Raw genomic sequence first — 20209 nt, forward strand, 5'->3', positions numbered from 1 at the left:
AGTGAAAGATTTAGAAGAGGTGATGAGAACATTCCAAAGAGGGAAAAAAGGAGAGCACCAAATTAGGGATTCTATACACCGCAGCAATCCTCTGGGACTTAAACGTATGGCCAGGATATCGGTTTGAGAGTCAGTTATCAACAAAGGATTTAATTAACCATTGTATTCTTTAAGAATATAGAGAATAATCACATTTTAAAGACATTTCTGTGAAACAGTTTTTAAAATATAGCTATTTTAAAAGATCGCACAATTAATACACTGAAATAAAGCCGAGACATGCAGCTTGTTACATCCATCACCATTTTTGAAAGGACAGTTCCTGAGGTTGGCCTCCCCGGCCCAAGGACTACACCCTCCCCAGGTCTTCGGTGGCAACTGTAAGTCAAAAGCCCTCAGGCATTATTGCAGCGCCCCACATTGCTTGAGGTTCCAGGAAGTCGCTGCTGCGCTCACTTGTAGTCTTTGTGCTGTTGTAAAAATTGAGGTCGTGGTTTTTCACGCGATTTGGCTGGCGAAGAGACCAGGAAGCCACCCCCACGTTTTCAACTGAGTAAATATCTAAATATTTTTGCTTGCTATCCAGATCCCGGGTTCGAAGTCTTTGGGATTAGAAACTTTCAAGCCCATTTCAGAGGCTTCCTAGTCCTTGGAGGGAGTGTCTTTTAAAGCACCTGCCAGCCTTAAGTTCGCGTGCTTTTGGAAAGGGGCTGACGGAGTGCGTCTCAGGGGAGTCTTTTGAAATTTGGATTGAGAATTGTGTGAATAGCTCTAGGAACCTCCATGAACTCCACTTTTTCTGAGTGTGGCTCCGAGCCTGGCCACAGCGGATGCTACCAAGAGCCAGGCGCAGCCGGGCCTCGGGAGAAAGCCGGAAGCCCGAGAGGGTGTGAGCGCTCCGGGAGCCGAACGCGACCGCTCAGCCGCCAGGCGCCGGTGGCTCCGCGGGGACTCGCGTTCCAGTGAGAGAGCCCCGGCGCGGCGGGCTCGAGGCGGGGGTTCGGGGTCCCGGCCGAGGGCGCCGTCGGCGGGGCCCGCGCAGCCGCACTCGGCGCACCGACTTCGGGCTCCTCCTCCCGGCTCCGTAGTAAGCATGGCGGCGGCGGCGTTCGTGGTCCCTCGGGTGAAACAGAAAGCGGGAGCTACGCGGAGAGGGAGCGAAGAGCGGGGCTGAGGCGGCGGCGTCACTGCCAGGAAACAACCCCAACAGTCAGCGCGCCGGCGGCCGCGGCGGCCCTGAGAGCTGACTCTGCAGCTGAGGTAGAGAGACAACGATCAGGAACCCTAAGAAGAGGCGCCAGAGGAGCCGCCTTCTTCTGCCTCAGAACGGCGTGACTCGGAGGTGAGAGCGCGGGCACTCCCTCCGCGAAAGGGGGGGGACACCGAGCCGTCCCAACCCCGTCCCGCCCCGGAGGAGGCGCCGCGGAAACCGTTAGGCTGGGACTGAGGGCCGGGGCACCCTCCAGGGCTCGGCCCCGTCGAGGGGCCCGGGCCACCCCCTTCTGTGGGCGCGCTGTGGGCAGAGGGGCAGAGGGGCAGTGGGGCCGGGGACAGGACCCGTCAACTAGTCGGGCACCTGCCGGGGCCGAGCCTAGCCAGGACGCGCTTGAGGGAGCGCCATCCAGCCCGAAAGGAGGCGGCATCTAGCCCGAGGGAGGTGGCGCGGGTGCGCGGGCGGCCCTCCCCTCTGTCCCCCGCCTCCTCCCCGCGGCTAGCCGCGTAGCTCCGGAGGGCTCGGGGGCGGGGGCGGGGGCGGAATCCTCCCGAGAGGATCGCCCAGCACCCGCGGCGCCTTCGGCTTTGGCCGCCCGGCAGCCGCCGAACTTGAACGCTTTTCTGAAGAGAGTTTTCCCCGCTCATCTTGGGGTTAAAACCTCGAAAACCCGCCCTCTGTTTGATCCTGCGTGGCTGCCTCCAGTACCTGGCAGTTCCTCTCCCCGGGCGAGTTAACCACCTGTTCAGTCGCGAGGTGGACTCGAGGCTGCAGTCCTCGCCCGGTTTTAACAACCTGGATCTTCGAACTTTTGACACGGCTTTGGAAACGACGTCATATGTTAGGTAAAGGAAAATGAACAGATAATTTCGCTGTCAGATTGCGAGCAGAAGAGGGACCGTTTTAATGGATGTGGTCGTTAATTGTTCTTTTATTCAACTGTTAGCGTTACAAGCCTTGGGATATTTTAGAGGGTGGAATGCGATGATTTGCTGGGGGTGCTAGAGATTGTGAATTCGAGATTTTCTTTTGTGAGATTTTATGTAAGTTCCTTTGGACACCTTTGTGTCTGACCATCTATTAAATAAGAGTCGCAGGCTGATGAGATTTTTTTTTTCATTTAAGGTATAATCATGTGTTCACTATGGGTTTTTAAAACCGAACAACGTAATTATTTTGCTTCTTACTGTGGTCTGTGTTTTTAGTTTGAAACCAAAGTATGTATGCTTCTGTATTGTAGGAATGAAATAACAGTTGAACTCTTACTATAATATTTTATCACCATGCTGTTACCAGGTCCAGTACTAAACATATGCCACTCAGGAGTTTGAGCCATATGTTAGGCAGAAACGAATTGAGTTTTGTGGTTCTGATCTTATGTTTGGATAAATATTTAGTTTTTGCGTATTTACTAACTCTTGTCATCTTGTGTCACCTACAAATGTTCAAGTGAGTTGAATCCCCTGTCTTTTGGATATTTTCTGGTTTGAATTAATTTGTCTTAAGTAATGAGATAAAGTACTCACTGAGACAGATGGTGGCCCAACAGAAAACAGTGATGAAGGATTTTTACCACATCTTTTATAAAATATAACCTGAAATGTTGGTTTTAGCTTTGTAGCCTACTAATCTTGCTTTCTAATAACACTAGTTAGTGGGAAGAAGGGATATGACAGGAGAAACATCTTGTTAAAATTTTAATATTAAATCTTATATTTAAATTTTTTAGCACTACTACATTAAATTTTACTATATTGTCTTATTTCATAGATCATCTGTTAGTTTTCTATGTGTAGGTTAACTGGAAAATTTTTTATCCCAGGCTGGCTACCGTTAGCCACCTGTATGCTTCTGAATTAACTCCCTCTTTTTCCCTTTTGTCTGAATCCTCCAAATCATTGAATGCTCAGGAAAAATAAAATCCTGGTTAACACTGTCAAGCATAGTTATAAGGGTAATTAATTTCTCCCAAATTAATAATAAGCATTAAAAAAACATTCTAGGATTATCGTCTTTTGGTGACGTCTGTGTCTTCACTTCGTCTATCCGTGTGAGTAGTTGAGACCTGATTTATTTGAACACACATTTAATGATTACTCTTTACTAGTCACATTTCTACAATATAATAGTAAGCATATTTTATTACTAATGCAAAAATTTCTCCCTCTTCCCTGACCAGTCAGACATAGCTAAGGGCTGAGACATCCTTAACCCCCTGAAAAAAAGAGGGAATGCATGATTCATATTCTCATTGTCTTTTGTAGTTTTAGGCAAAGAGCATTTAATTTATACTTTATCAATTTGTAGTAATATTTGCGCTGTTTTAAAACATTTGCATTTTTTTAGATGTTCATGACATCCAAGGCTTGTGTATTTTATAATCTGCATGTATTTTTAAAATACAATTTGATGAAGTAACCAAAAAGGTTTTTGTTTTTTTTTGAAACATTGTTGGTGCATTTTTGAATGAAAATGAATCTAAGTCGTGTCTTTGAGAATGGTGTAGGGATATGCACATGATTTCCAATTTTATTAGCCAGATAACTGATAGGTGTTTCGGGTTTTTTTGTTTGCTTTTGTTGTTTTTTTTGTTTTGTTTTGTTTTTAGCAGTGCCTAGCAGACTTCAAATAAACTCACAATATTGTAATTCCAAAGGTTTAGAATATGGTGCATATTTATTCCATTGAGCCAGTAAAAACTGCTTCAGTTTATCACATTGCAAAACAAGAAATATGGCTCCCATGTGTGTTAATGTCAAAAACTACTTGTTAAAAGGAAATTAGTGGCCATTAATGTTGAAAGGCAAATTTTGTACTTTTACATGTATTGTGAGCTTTTATAATTTTCTTAATATTTTGGTCTTATTTCAGAGAATTATTCAGTGGTCTCTTTTTATATCTTTATTCTTATCTTTCTGTCTTCCCACTATTGTGGTTTTGCTTATCTTTAATATATACTTTCAAGTTTTCTGTGTAGCCTGTGGTCTTCCATCAAGTTCCTTTGTGGGTGTCATCTTTCGATGTTTCCAATCACTTATCACCCATTACCAGTCCTTGGGCTATTTTTTCCTCCAAGATTGAGAACTGCACCTGGGAGATGTCATGTGTTTACAGGGTGATGCAATGTTATTAAAGTGGGGATACAAACATAGTGTGATGTCTTCCTTCAAGTAGTTTACAAACTAGTTGAGGGTACTAGACTAATAGTATCACTAGCAAAAATTATAATATGGTATTATTAAGTTGTGTGACACCAACTGGAATTTAAAGGAAAGTGAAGCCAGTGAGGGCTAGAACAATCCTGGAAGGCATTTGGAGGGAGTCAGAGGAAACTTAGAAACGATTTAGATAACAAAGGGAAAGGCGTTCCAAAAGAGATTCACAGGCAGAGTTGGAAGTAGTAGTAGAATAAGTAGTCCAAGAGCATCCAAGGACAGAAATTGGGACCAAAAAAGAAAGTTAGGTCGAGATGTTAGCTTAAGCACCAGGGCATCAGAAGAGGAAAATAGACAGAGCTGGACAAGACAGTTTGTATCATTAGGAACCTATCACTGAAAGAACTGTACCTCAGCTTTGATATATTATCAGCTTAAGCTTTATGTATAATGGATAGCTTATATGTGTTTGTTTATATGGCCTAGATCAGGGATTGGCCAACTTTTTCTGTAGAGTGCTAGATAATTAAATATTTTAGGTTTTGCAGGCCATTTACAGTCTCAGTTGAATGTTCTTGTTTGTTAGTTTTTTTTAATCTTTTAAAAACGTAAAAATTTTTACATTGTTGTCTCAAGAGCCAAACAAAAACAAGCCATCGGTGAACTGGATTTGGCCAGGGGACCTAGTTTGCTGATTCCTAGGTAATAATTGGCAAAGTAATTGTTCATATAGCACATACTGTGAAATGTCTTGTATCATCTTGTCTATATGGTGGTTTGGTGCGTTTTATGACTATCATGTATATATTTTTCCTTATGTTATCCTAAAAAAAAATATGTAGAAATAAGTGCTTCTGTAATTGTTATTTTGTGGCCAGACTTCTAACAAGAGCCTAGAATAGGTCTCAGAATTAGGAAGCGAAAGACGAAAAGCCTTTGAGTCAGGCCTTACTACAGTGAAAATAGCTACACAGTGGCTTGATTTAGAATTTGTATGAGGTTAGGTGTATCAACTGCCTGTGCTGGTTTTACATTTTTTAAAACACAGCTGGCAGGTTAAAAACCTTGTCTAGGATGTTGGTGGTCTGTAAGTGACAACAGGGGAGCAGGCAGTAGGGAACCTTGTTTTTAGAAGTAGTCTAGGATGAGTTAATAAAGGGACAAGCAGTTGGACATTCTGCAGTACTCCAGAAAGAATCACTGTGTTATGGAACAGTCTAATAATTGATATTTACATTGATGAGCTTGAATCATGAAGAAAAGATTATATCATGTGCACATTAAGGCATGGAAGAAAGACTAGAAATCTCTTTACAAATAGTTAAGATTATTTTAAGATAAGTTATGGTGATTTAAAGGATATAAGTGTCAGCTATTTTGAAAAGTAATTTACATGAAACATCTCTAAGTTTCTAAATTTATAGATATCTATTTCTAAGGCAGTTCTGTTTCCTTCAGTATACTGTGGTTCCTGTGCCATTACCAGGTGAATAGTGATGCCTCAGGCTGTGGCTGCACAAATCAATTGGCTGGGGCCGCTGTATTTTTTGTGGCATCAAGAGAGCAAGAATACATCATGAGAGCATTTTTTCATTAAGCAGGCATCAGTACCTTCCATGTATCAGGGTTAGTAGTAGGTGCTGGAAAAAGTACAGATGTATAAGATGGGAAGCTACCTGGACAGAATCAATGATGTTTCTTTCTTCTTGTTAAAAACATTAAAACCAACCAAACAAAATCATGAAACTTAACTTTTGTACTTTAATTTATTATTAGCATTTTTCATACTTAGTAAGTACATACAGTACCATAATTTTAAGGCAATATAAACCTTTTGATTTAAATAACAGCCCTCATAAATTGCTACTGAATACAATTTTTACTTTTTAAATTTTAGTTTAAGGAGAAATTCATGCCCTCCCTCTTTTTTTGTGAATGCTTGAAACAGCTTCACCATGCCAGCTGTTTCCGTTTGCTAAACAAGAGGTACAGTACCTTGGATGGTGACTCAAAAATCTAGATCTTAGTTCTAACTTCACCACTTATTAGCTGTGTGATTTTGGGTTAGTTTCTTGCAATCTTGGTTTTCTAAGCATTAAAATGGAGAATAATATCTATCCTGTTTTCCTCAAAGATATTGTGAGAACCCACAGAGATGTTGGAAACTATAAAAACATTAAAATACATACCATAGAAGTGCTTACATTAATGCTACTATATTGGAAGCAATGCAGCCTTTTTTTTTTCTTTTTTTAAAAAGACCAGAGTTCAAGCTTTATCCTCCAAAGTTCTATAAACATAGTATGTTTCCAGTAAACATTCAGTTGAGCTCATTGAATTTTAGGCCTATACTTGCTTATTTTTAAACTCCTATACAAACCTACCAGATATGTGGTGGTATTCTCATTTTACAGATGAACTATACTTCTGATTGACTTCCCTATCTCTTTCTCCCTCACTTCTTGAGATCTCTTATGTGCTAGTTGCTAGAAATACAAAGTGCAATGTATACTTTGAAGTAAGCCTCGGTGTAAAAGTTACCTAAGTTTGGTAAATTAGATTGTGTATGTTAATCAGCCTCTATCAGAAATGCTGGGGAAAAAAAAGTGTTGTATCTGTTTTCTTTCCTCAGAATCCATATTTTAATATATATTTGAACTTTTTAAAAGTTAAATGATTTCGCTTCACTATCTACTTCTTCAGTGAGGGATTACTTTAATTGGTTTATGTATATTCTAAACCTACAGACACATAATTTGGGAGGCAAAAAAATCTTACTTCTCTAGGGGTTCTAAACAGATATTTAAGTACACTTTAAATCACAGTTTAGACTTTTATTAGAAAGTAATTACGTGCTTTGCTTTATAGAAGTATATGCCATATACAGCAACTACTTTTGTTGAGCCATAACTTGAAGGATTATTCATTTCATTTACTTTAAAATCAGTTTTTCTTAAGACTTGCTTAAATAAAAAGTGAAAACAACTCATAATTTGTGATTTTATTGTTTAAATTTTCTAAGTTTTTTTTGTTTTCTTAAGACAGACATTCTCAGTTATGTCTTTGTTCTTATGACTTGATTTTTTCCATGTAATATTTTCATTTGTAATATATACTTAAAAAATATTTTAGCATAGTACCTTCAGAGTTTATGAAGTACCTTTTTGTTTCTTTAGTAACTATTAGGATCAGCTTTTCCTGATGCTTCAGATTGGTATTCCTTAAATAGTATGTTAGCAATTTTGTTTTAATCACTTGAACCTTACTAAAACTGGCCTAGTGTGTGTGATAGAGTAGCCTTTGGGGAAAATGTAGGGGCTGCTGCCCCTCTAACCATCTTTTAGGCTGCTTCCAGGATATTTAAAAAGCATGAATTTATTCAGATCATTCCCCAGTTTTAGAAATTGAAATCACAATACAATTCCTGCTGCATTAATTATAATTTCCTTTGAGAGTCCATACTCTGTTGATATCCTATTGTGTCATCATTTCTTACCTCTTTACAACTTTGTAATATAGTGTAGAGAACATATTTCTCATTAGGCAGCCATAAGATTGTTTGTTGACTTCTCATACTGGCTGTATAGAAACATGAGTGTGCTACTTTACCTGTATGAGCCTTGGTTCATTCATTTTACAGTGTAGTAATAATAGTAGCTGTCTCCTAATATAGACTGTACAAGAATTAAAAGATCCTATTTAACATGACAAGTAAAATGGCTTGCCATAGGATATTTATATCTAGAACTTTGACAGACATGCCTAATCTTTGTCACTCAGGCATCCTACATATCATTCATTTATTCATTTGTCCATTTGTTGAACATTTAAAATGTCCTAGATACTTAGAATGTGAATGTCGAATGTCACAAAAATGAATGTCACACTCCCTCCCCTTTAGAAATTTACAGAATGGGGTGAGAGATAATGATATGTAAATAAATACATATTTTTAAATAATTAAAATATCTTGTGTCTTTTCACTTGTGTGAGTCCTTCCTGTCTTTTAATATTTAACTGCCAAATGTTTCCATAATACCCGCGGAATATCTGGCTTGTATATATCATACTGTAATGTATATGTATTTTTTACTTGTCTAAATAAGCTATTCAACTATGAACTCCTTGAGTTTGACCAGTACTACTGGAGTCAGCAACTTTTTTAATATAAGACAAGATAGTAAATATTTTAGGCATGTGGACCATATGGGCTCAGTTGCAACTACTTAAACTGTGCTATAGGAGTAGAAAAACAGCCATAGATAAATTATAAACAATGGGCATGACTGTGTTCCTATTAAACTTCATTTACGAAACTAGGCAGCAGACCAGATTTGGCCCACAGGCTTTAGTTTGCCAACCTCTGCAATGAATGCTGCATGCATACACTTTTATTTGTGCTTGACAAATAAAAGGCACTTAGTAAATAATATGATTAATAGACATTGAACACTTTCTATGTTCTGGGTGCTATTGCAAAAAACTTTATATGTATCAGTTTACTTAAGCCTTAAAACATCTCTGTGCAGTAGATACTATTATCACCAAATGTCATAGAGTAATAATAGAAGCACTTTCATTAAAAGATAGGAACACAACATTGGTTCAAAAGTCTTAGGCAATACATTAAGAACAAGAAAAATAATTGACCTGTAAATAAAGAGGGGGAATGTATCACTATTATTTAGAGTTGATATGACTGCTTACAAATACAAATAAATATAATACAAATACAAATAACAAAAAAATACGAGATAACGGAAAAAGATTTGTATTAGAAAATTTCAGTAAGCTGATTGGCTATAAGATAAAGTTAGAATATTCATTAGCCTTCTTATACATCAACAATAACCAACTATAAAATACAGTAATAAGAAGTAGCAGTCTAAACTATAAAATACTTAAGATTTTTAAAATGTGTAATAGCTATGTGAAGAAAACTGCAAAAAGATGTGAATGGATGGAGGAATTCATGAATGTGTCAACTTAATGCTATAAAAATGGCAGCTTTTACTAAATTATTCTATAAAGTCAGTGTAGTTCTAATCAGAAATTCAACAGGAGTTTTAAAATGGAATTTGACAAACTGATGGTTCAAGTTTTGAGAAGAGAGCATGCACAAGAATGGCCAAGTAAATTTCAAAAAAAAAAGTATAATAAATGGGACCCATCAAAGGTCGAAACATTATAAAATTACAATTATTAAAATAAGAATTTGGAGTAGGAATAGGCATATTGATCAGAGGAATAGAATAATAAATTCAGGAGAAGATCCATAGATAAACATGGATAAAGAAGAATTGTATGATAAATGAATGAGTAATGGAAGAACTGGTCTATAAAGGGTGTGGGACAATCAACTGTCTAATTGAAGTAAAGATAGTTAGGTACCCACTTCGTGACACTCTCAAAACTAAGTTCCAGGTGGACTAAATGGTTTTTTATTTTTATTTATTTATTTATTTATTTATTTATTTATTTATTTTTGAGATGGAGTCTCACTGTGTTGCCAGGCTGGAGTGCAGTGGCGTGATCTCGGCTCACTGCAACCTCCGCCTCCCGGGTTCAAGCGATTCTCCTGCCTCAGCCTCCCAAGTAGCTGGGATTACAGGTGCCCACCACCACCCCCAGCTAATTTTTGTATTTTTAGTAGAGACGGGGTTTCACCATGTTGGCCAGATGGTCTCCATCTCTTGAGCTTGTGATCCGCTCTCCTCGGCCTCCCAGAGTGCTGCGATTACAGGCGTGAGCCACCGTGCTTAGCCCCGGGTGGACTAAATGTTGATAAATAAAAAATAAAATGACAAAACTTTTAAAAGTTAATTTAAAATATTGTTGGAGCAGAGAAGGCCTTTTAAGTGAGACATCAAACTTAGATGCCATTTAAAAAGGAAGGCAAGCAATAGATTGGGATAAAATATTTGACATGTAATAGACAAAATTAATATTCAAGGTATATAAGGTGTACCTACAAATTAATATGAAAAAGATAACCTGATAGAAAATGGGAAAGAATGTAAGCAGGAAATTTATAGAGGTAGAAATATAGGTAGCCTGTTAAGTTTTGAAGAAATACTATTGAACCGAATATAAATAGCTTCATCTTCTTAGGAGAAAAGTTTGGCAGTATCTATCCATTTCAAATGTACATTCTCCTGAACCAGAAGTTTTATTTCTATATGTCTGTAATATAGAAATGCTATCATTCATTAATAGAGAGTATTGCATGATTATTCCATGCAGAGGAGAGAATGTATGATGGGAAACTGGAAGTAATAAGGTCGTCATTAGAACAGTTAAATTATGGTGTGCCCTTACACTATAATATTAGATACTTATGAAAAAACATGAAATAGACATAGATGTACCTCTTAAGATATTTTACATGAAAGGGCAAGATACAATATAATACATACACAAAGACACAATTCATACACACACACAAAAAATACAATACACCAAAGCAGTGTATGTGATTTCACTTATGTAACAACCAATCCCAGAAAACCTAACACACAGGTAAGTTCGGAGAAAAAGACTGGAAGGGTGCACCACAGTTGTTAGCCATAGAAATAGGAGTTGGATTAGGGGTCAGGAAAGAGTTAAAAACAATGTTTGTATGTATATTTTCAAGTATAAGCAAGTACAGCCTTTGTGATATAACAAACATAACACATGCAAGGCTTTGTTATGATTGGTCCTGATTAGGACCATTCCTCCTGGGTGGACAGCTTTGATTTATGTCAGTTTTCCCTGTGTAATTTTTAATAGCACTTCCTTTCACTTGCAGAAGCTTCCCAGTTGGTGTCTGAAGTCATTGGTGTTTTTAGAGCTAGCAATTTCTGTGTAGTGTTGAATCTGAAACTGTGTTAAAGTGGGTTAAAGAAGTGAGAATTCTACCAGTGATTCTTAACCTCTATAACTACAGCTGCCAACCAAGACAAAATAAAGTGCTTTTTATTTTCAGAGTTTCTGTTATAAAAACACTTTGCTTTTTTAAATATAAAGTTATAATTTCGAATGTAGTTTTTTTAAAGTTCCATATGTCTGGATATTTTGATCCTCCCCTTTAATATTAGAACCTAATATTTCAAGACAGTTAATGATAGAGGTCAAGAGAGGAATCAGAAGCTTAAGAGGAAGACAGAGTAAAGAGAAGGAAGTTTTTTTTGTTGTTGTTTTGTTTTGTTTTGTTTTGTTTTTTTTGAGATGGAGCCTCGCTCTGTCACCCAGGCCGGAGTGCAATGGCGCGATTTTGGCTCACTGCAACCTCCGCCTCCCAGGTTCAAGAGATTCTCCTGCCTCAGCCTCCTGAGTAGCTGGGACCAGAAGCACGTGTCACCACACCCGGCTAATTTTTTGTATTTTTTAGTGGAAACAGGGTTTCACCATGTTGGTCAGACTGGTCTCAAACTACCCACCTCGGTCTCCCAAAGTGCTGGGATTACAGGCGTGAGCCGCTGCGCCTGGCCCGGAATTTTTTTTTAAAAAGAAGTTAAAGGAAGATGAGTATGATTAGAGGCAATCTTTAAGGCATAGTTGTAGATTTATAAACAAAGAATCTGGTCATCTCAGAAAGGTCTACTTTAAAGACTACTGGATTCTGCAGACAAATCTACTTATAGGAAATAAAGAAATATTTCTTGATTTTATTATGATAAAATTATTTTGGAGGAATTAGTGAAGGAAACATGTTAGTATGGTTAAGATGTAGTAATATAGTAATATAGTAGCTTTTACACAGGAACTCAAACTTTCTGTCATGAATTTAGTTACCAATGTATTACTGTGGCCAGAAAATATTCAGAAACTACAGGATTAATCTTCAGTCCAAAAATCACACCAATGGATTTGAAGTTCTACAAGAGCAAAGTTAACAATCTATAATATAAAAACTAAAGTTTTATATAATACTCTAAAAAGGACAGTATAATATTTGGAAGTGAAAATAGGATTGTCCTGGGTGTAGTTGCCTTTTGGCTCTAAAGGGTAGCCTGTGTGCTCCAAAGACACTAGACAGCTAGAGCTATATGTGGAACTTAAGAAGATGTTACTTAAAAGAAAAACTGATCTATGTGCACACTATCAGTCCTTTAATGGACTGGGGTTCGTTTCTTGGAAGCAGTTCTTTCTCTCTTGTTTCCATAGTTTCCTGACTGGAAGTATCTTTTTGATCAAGATTTCCTTTGAAGTCTATTTTAACAGGATTTTCATGTTAGTATTAAGGTATAATTTCTTAGTGGGAGAATGGGGGCTGTATCTCCTAAATGCCGAATTAAATTTAAATTTAGTATATCTGACTAAGAAGGGTAAGGACGGTGGCTCTGAATGCCCTCTTCCCTTTTAAACCTTTCTTCACTTAAGGGACATAAAAGAGTGAGGCTTATCCATCCAACCAACAGTACTCTTTCCTTCTTTCCAGTGGATGTGGGATTGGAGAAGAATAAGATAAATAAGTTATAGTTAATTTGTTGCTAACAATCTGTGTAAATTATTGATTTCCTTGTAAGTGTATGAATACTTTCATTAGGTTAAATTGTTGATATTTTAAAGTTTTTGACCTCAGTGGCAACTTCATATGGTTTGACCTATTGCATTATGAAACTATGGCTATAATCACTGCCCTATATATAAAAATGTTATGGCACTTAAACGAAAATACATTATAACTTATTTAAATAGCATAAATTTGTGCACGTTTTGGCAGCACATATACTAAAATTGGAACGATGCAGAGAAGATTAGCATGGCCCCTGCGCAAGGATGACACACAAATTCGTGAAGCGTTCTGTATTTTTCAGACTCTAAACCAACAAAGATAAAAAAAAGACAAAGAAGGGCATTACATAATGGTAAAGGGCTGAATGCAACAAGAAGAGCTAACTCTCATAAATATGTATGTACCCAATACAGGAGCACCCAGATTTATAAAACAAATTCTTAGAGACCTGTAAAGAAACTTAGACTCCCACACAATAATAATGGGAGACTTTTAACACCCCACTGTCAATATTAGATCAACAAGACAGAAAATTAACAAGGATATTAAGGACTTGAACTCAGCTCTGGATCAAGTGGACTTAATAGACATCTGCAGAACTCTCCACCCCAACGCATAAATTCATAAACAGTACATCACTGATGAAATGTCAACATCCAAGCCAAATTGGATGAATTTGAATTGGATGTTTATGAATACACCTACTTCAGCAACAGGCAAAGCCAAAAATATTGTTACTGCAGATATATATCATTATAAAGGGTTAAACAACCTTCTCCAGAATCTAAATTGCATATGAGAATGATAAAAGCCATAATATAGTAATTTATAATTTAAAAGCTTGTAGTATGGCCAGGTGCTTGGCTCATGCCTAATAGTCCCAGGACTTTGGGAGGCTGAGGTGGGAGGATTGCTTGATATAAGGAGTTTGAGACCAGCCTGAGCAACATAGCAAGAACTTGTTTTTACTAAATAATAAGTAAGTAAGTAAGCCAGGCATGGTGGCACATGCCTGTAGTCCCAGCTACTTTGGAGGCTTAGGTGGGAGAATGGCTTAAGCCCAGGAGCCTGCAGTGGGCCATGATTGTGCCACTGCACTCCAGCCTGGGTGAGAGAGAGAACTTGTCTCAAAAAAAAAAAAAAAAAAAAAAAAAAGATAAGAAAAAGCTTGTAGTAATTTATAAGTTAAAGCTATCAGACATGAAAACCTTAAGTGTTCAGCAAAGTACGGATAAACATATACATTTAAGGAAACTACACAGGGCTGGAGAAAGAGCCAACTAAAAAGATTGTATATAGAACAGTATCCAAGCTCACACAGGGCCAGAAGAAGTGCCTGTTTCCACTAGCTCGAACAGAAAGCCTCATAATTCACAGGGCATTCAGTAGAGTACTCTGGAGGGTTTTGCATTAGTAGTGGGAAAAAATTAATTACATATTAAATGCAACTCTGTTCTTGCCTAATCCGTCGTAAGAGCAAGTCCCAAAGAATCAAACTTCGTCCGAGTCCCTTAGCCACGTCTTATAACAAATCTCCAGATTATTTATGGAAATGCAAAAATATCCAACAGCCAACAAGATAAAGTTAACAGTATCTTACATTCAGTTCAAATTACTGAGTCTGCAAAGAAGCAGGAAAATACAAACCATATTGAGAAAAATCAGTCACTTGAAATTGGCCTTCAAATGATACTGATGATGATAGTCATTAAAACAGCTATGACTGTTGGAGAAGCTAACAAAAAGATTGAACATGTTAAATAGAGATACTGTCTAGATTAAGATTACGTGTCAAAGACATACTACATTAATGGCATGTCAGACTTTGTCAAAGAAAAGATTAGTGTACATGAAGATACAGCAATAGAAACTATCCAAAATGAAGCACAGAAGAAAGAAAATAGAATTTGGAGACAATAACTGAAAAAGTATTTGAAGAAATAATGGCTATTTTCCAAAATAGATATAAACTATAAACCAATAAGCACAATAAGCATAAGAAAGATGAATAAAATTCTGCTAAAACACATCATAATCAAATCACTTAAAGGTAACTTTTTTTTTTTTTGAGACAGTCTTGCTCTGTTGCCAGGCTGGAGTGCAGTGGCACAATCTTGGCTCACTGCAACCTTCACCTCCCAGGTTCAAGCAATTCTCCTGCTTCAGCCTCCTGAGTAGCTGGGGTTACAGGTGCATGCCACCATGCCCAGCTAATTTTTGTATTTTTAGTAGAGATGGAGTTTCACCACGTTGGCCAGGATGGTCTCGATCTCTTGACCTCGTGATCTGCCCACCTTGGCCTCCCAAAGTGCTGGGATTATAGGTGTGAACCACTGTGCCCGGCCCATAAAGGAAATCTTAAAAGCAGCCAAAGAAAAACAGAACAAAGATAAGGGTGACATCAGATCTGTCATTAGAAACAATGTAAGCTAGAAGACAATGAAGCAATATCTTTAAAACATTTTTTTGCAAAAACCATCAACCTGGGACTTTTTACCCAAACTGTCTTTCAAAATAAAGGCAAAATAAAGATTTCAAATGTACAAAAGCTGAAATAATTTATCACTTTCATTTATGAACTAAAAGACATGTTAAATAGAGTCCTTCAAGCAGAAGGAAAATTAAACCACATGGAAACTTGGCCACAAGGAGTTTAGAGTACTGGAGGTGGTAACTACCTGGGCAAATATATAGGATTAAAAAAAAATTATTATTTGAATATCTTTAAAAGACAAATGACTGTTTAATATAAAAATGATGACAGTTGCCAGGTGTGGTGGCTCATGCCTGTAATCCCAGCACTTTCGGAGGCCAAGGCAGGCAGATTGCTTCAGCCCAGGAGTTTGAGACCAGCCTGGGCAACATGGTGAAATCCTGTCTCTCCAAAAAAACAAAAATTAGCCAGGCATGGTGGTGCATGCTTGTAGTCACAGCTGCTCGGAAGGCTAAGTTGGGAGGATCGCTTAAACCCAGGAGGCAGAGATTGCAGTGAGCTGAGATCACACCACTGCATTCTAGCCTGGGCATTAGAGACCCTGCCCTCCCCTCCAACCCCCTAAAAAATGACAATGTGAGGTTTAAAACATGTAAAAGTAAAATACACAATAATAGCAAAAATCCCAGAGAAATTGCAGATTTATTGTTGTAAGGTTCTGATACATATTCCTGAAGTAGTATATTACTTGAAGGTATACAGTAATAAGTAAAAGACATGTATTGTAAACTTTAAAGAAACCACTCAAGCAACAAAGAGTTGTAGCCTATAAATCAACAAGAGAGAGGGGATGATATAATAGGAAATCAAAATGAAGCAGATAAAGAGGGAAAAGGGGACAAAGAGCATTTGAAACAAATAGCAAGATGGTGATGTAAATCTAACCGTATCAACAATCACATTACATATAAATGGCCTAAACACCACAATTAAAAGTCAGGGATTGTTGGATTCAATTTTTTAAAATTAAGACCCAAATATTTCACATCTACAAAAAATCCACTTTAAGTAAGTTAAAAGGATGCAAAAAGATATACCATGCTTACACTATCCAAAAGAAAACTGAAATCACTAAGTTAAACCAGAAGTTAGGTTACAGAACAAAGAATTCTTGCCAGAGATAAAGAGGATTGTTTCATACTAATAAAGGGATTAATTAAGAGGGCATGCAATTATAAATATTTGTGCATCTAATATAGGAACTGGCCTGGGGGCAGTGGCTCATGTTTGTAATCACAGCTCTTTGGGAGGCTGAGGGGGTTGAATCAGTTGAGTCCAGGAGTTCGAGACCAGCCTGGGAAATGTGGTGAAACTCCGTCTCTACAAAAAAATATAAAAATTAGCTGGGTGTGGTGGCACATGCCTGTAGACCCAGCTACTAGGAAGGCCGAGGTGGGAGGATTGCTTGAACCTGGGAGGTTGAGGCTGCAGTGAGCTATGCTCACACCACTGCACTCCAGCCTAAGTGACACAGCAAAACCCTGTCTCAAAAAAAAGAAAAAAGGAAAAAAAAAAAAGAGAGAGAGTATTTCTAAATATATGCTGGAACTGCAAAGAGAAATACAGATGCTCTTTAATTCATGATGAGGTTATGTCTCGATAAACCCACCTGGTTAAAATATGTCAAAAATGCGTTTAATTCACCTAACCTACTGAACATCGTAGCCTAGCCTAGCCTATCTTAAATGTGCTCAGAACACTTACATTATCATATGGTTGATGAACAAAATCATCTAACACAAAGCCTATTTTATAATAAAGTGTTGAATGTCTCATGTAATTTATTGAATACTGAAAAGTGGAAAACCAAATGCTTGTATGGATACTTGATGTATGGTTTCTACTAAATGTGTATCTCTTTTGCTCCATCATAAAGTCCAAAAATTCTAAGTTGAACCATCACAAGTTGGGGATTGTCTATATACAAATAATGCAATTTTAGCAGAGATTTCAATACCCTTCTCAATAATTAATAGAAAGTAGAAAGAATGTAAAGCCTAAAACTATGAAATTTCTTAAAGAAAACATGGGAGAAAATCTCTGTGACCTTGCATTAGGTGAAGATTTCTTAAGTATAGCATTGAAAGCACCATTCATAAAATGACAAATCAATAAATTGTACTTTATCATAATTTAAAACTTCTCTTCAAAAGACATTGGTAAGAGAATATAAAAACAAGCCACAGACTGGGAGAAAAATATTTGTAAATCACTTATCTGGTAAAGGACTGCTATCTAGAATATATAAAGCACTATCAAAACTCAAGAAAACAGTCTAGTAACTAAATGGACAAAATAATCCAACGAATATTCAACCAAAAATATATGTGGATGGCAGGTAAGCACATGAAAGCAACATCATTGTTCATGGAAATGCAAAGGCTCCAGTTTACAAATGGTTAGTAGGAAAATTTGAGAGATGACGGATAAGTTCATTATCTTGATTATGGTAATAGTTTCACAGGTGTATTTATGTGTCAAAATTTATCAAATTGTACACTTTTAAACATGTGCAATTTGATATATGTCAGTTATACCTCAGTAAAGCTATTTCAAAAATCAAGAGTAGTTGACACATTGTATTAGGTTGGTGCAAAAGTAACTGTGGTTTTTGCCATTGCTTTCAATTAAAAGTACCATTTGTACCATTACAAGTAATGGCAAAAACCGCAGTTACTTTCGCACCAACCAAGTAGTTATAACAACTACTTGGTGCATGTTTGTTTAATACATTTAACTCATTACTCTGCCATTTCCCAAGAGTGTTTGAAAGTTTCAACTTTGTTTAATCTACAGGAAATAGCAATTTCAGTCTGAGGATAGCATATCATACTCTCCTAGTATATTGATTTGACTGTAATATCCAAAGGCAATTAAAAATTCTTCATTAAACTTGATTCTTTACAAATACTTTCTTAGGTCAGTATTTTTATCTTTCTTAGGTCAGTATTTTTACAAATACTTTCCTTAGGTCAGTATTTTTATCTGTTTCTAGTTGAAGGATAATGTATTCACATCTGGGATGAGGCTTTCCAGAATAAGGTATGCACCTTACATTGTTATCAACTTTACATCCTTATTATCAGTTAGTACTTAATGTAAAAGCTTAGTCTTAGATTTGTATGGCCCAGAGACTAGCAGCATCAGCCTAACCTGGGAACTTATTAGAGATGTGATTTACTGGGCCCCACCACACACCTGTTGAATCAGAAACTCTGTGTGTGTGGCCCAGGAATCTGTTTTAATAATCCCTGCAGGTCATTCTGATACATACCAGGATTTGAAAGCTGTGATCTTAGAACAACAATAGGACTTTAGAGTCTTAGATACTTATAGTAGTTTCATTTTTTAAAATCTCATATGATAGCACACTTCAGATTTATACATTTCTGGTAAAAGGAATTTGACAAAAAAAACTTAATGAAGATTTGTACATTTTATCATACATGAACTTTTTTTTAAGGAACTAAAATTTTGAATGCTAGTAACATGCAGAAGTGTTTAGGGGTGAAGTATACTGATATCTGCTACTTTGAAGTGCATTTAAAAAAGATCACTAGAGGAATACATGCAATTAAAACCTGTCAATTTTTGAACCTAGGTGGCAAGTATATGGGTGTTTACTGTTCAGTTATTTCAGCTTTTCTGTAGGTTAAAAAAAATCCTCATAATATAAAATCCTTCCATGACTCCTTTTTAAATTTTTGATCAAGAGAGTGAAATGTGCCCAGAATGTGCTCTTAGGCAAAATAATGGTAGATAGTAATGAAGTTTTAGTATCTTAACAGCAATTATGAATAAAGATATAGAAAACTGTGTTTCACTAGATTGATAATACATTTGTTAATCTTAGAAATTGGCTATTTGAGATTTTTCTAATCAAATTAAAATTGGAAGTGTGATCTTGCTAATGTTCTTTAAATTACCTCCATTGATTGTCTCTTCATATATCCAGATGAAAAGATTCATCAGCTATATATGATCTAGTTAAAGTCACTTTTAAGGACTGATACTAATTATTAATTTTTTCAAAAATAAAAAAATAGACTAATGTGGTCTTCAGAAATAAAAAAATTACTTGCTTTTAAAACATTATTAAAGTCATGGCAGTCAAATGGATAGTACTTAGATTAAAAGAGGTTTTTAAAGACATGGCAAATAGTAGTGTGCACATCTAATACAAATCCTGATTCAAACAAGTTTTAATAAAAATTAACAAGACAATGCAAAATTTTAACACTGACTACATATTTGATGATTTAAGGAATTATTGAAGTGTGTGTATGGTAATGGTTTTGTAATTATGTTTTAAAAAGGAGTTCCTGTCTTTCAGAGATACATACTGAAATATTTGCTGTGGCCGGGCACGGTGGCTCACGCCTGTAATCCCTGCACTTTGGGAGGCCGAGGTGGGCGGATCACAAGGTCAGGAGTTTGAGACCAGCCTGGCCAACATGGTGAAACCCCATCTCTACTAAAAATACAAAAATTAGCTGGGCATGGTGGCGCATGCTTGTAATCCCAGCTACTCAGGAGGCTGAGGCAGGAGAATTGCTTGAACCTGGGAAGCGGAGGTTGCAGTGAGCCGAGATCGTGCCACTGCACTCCAGCCTGGGTGACAGAGCAAGACTCCATCTCAAAAAAAAAAAAAAAAAGAAATATTTGCAAATAAAGTTTTGGAATGTCCTAGATGTGTTTCATAATACTGCAAGACAGGAAGTGGGGTATAGATGAAACTAGACTGGTCATGAGTTGAAGCTGGGTAATGAGTACATGGGGTTCATTATATTATTATGTTTACATTGGTGTATGTTTGAAATTTTCCACAATGAAAGGTTTTAAGAAAG

The 20209-nt window shown here is 37.1% G+C and overlaps 1 protein-coding gene and 1 non-coding gene across 3 annotated transcripts in view; both read left to right on the forward strand.

Moving 5' to 3' along the window:
• The first annotated feature begins 1073 nt into the window (after positions 1–1073).
• FNDC3A (fibronectin type III domain containing 3A) overlaps positions 1074–20209 on the forward strand; it is a 231643-nt gene continuing 212507 nt past the window's right edge. Inside the window, exon 1 of one of the 2 annotated variants that reach the window (XM_003270084.4) lies at positions 1074–1342. The gene's annotated coding sequence lies outside the window, so the exon portion shown is untranslated. Of the gene's footprint in view, positions 1343–1749; positions 2059–20209 lie in introns of those variants that run through there. The other variant, XM_012506966.2, reaches the window with a different exon arrangement.
• On the forward strand, positions 13060–13166 carry LOC115835242. The gene has a single exon (XR_004030235.1). It is a non-coding gene; the product is annotated as a U6 spliceosomal RNA (small nuclear RNA).

This window comes from Nomascus leucogenys, chromosome 5 (genome assembly GCF_006542625.1).
Source record: "Nomascus leucogenys isolate Asia chromosome 5, Asia_NLE_v1, whole genome shotgun sequence".
In the NCBI taxonomy this organism is placed as follows: domain Eukaryota; kingdom Metazoa; phylum Chordata; class Mammalia; order Primates; family Hylobatidae; genus Nomascus; species Nomascus leucogenys.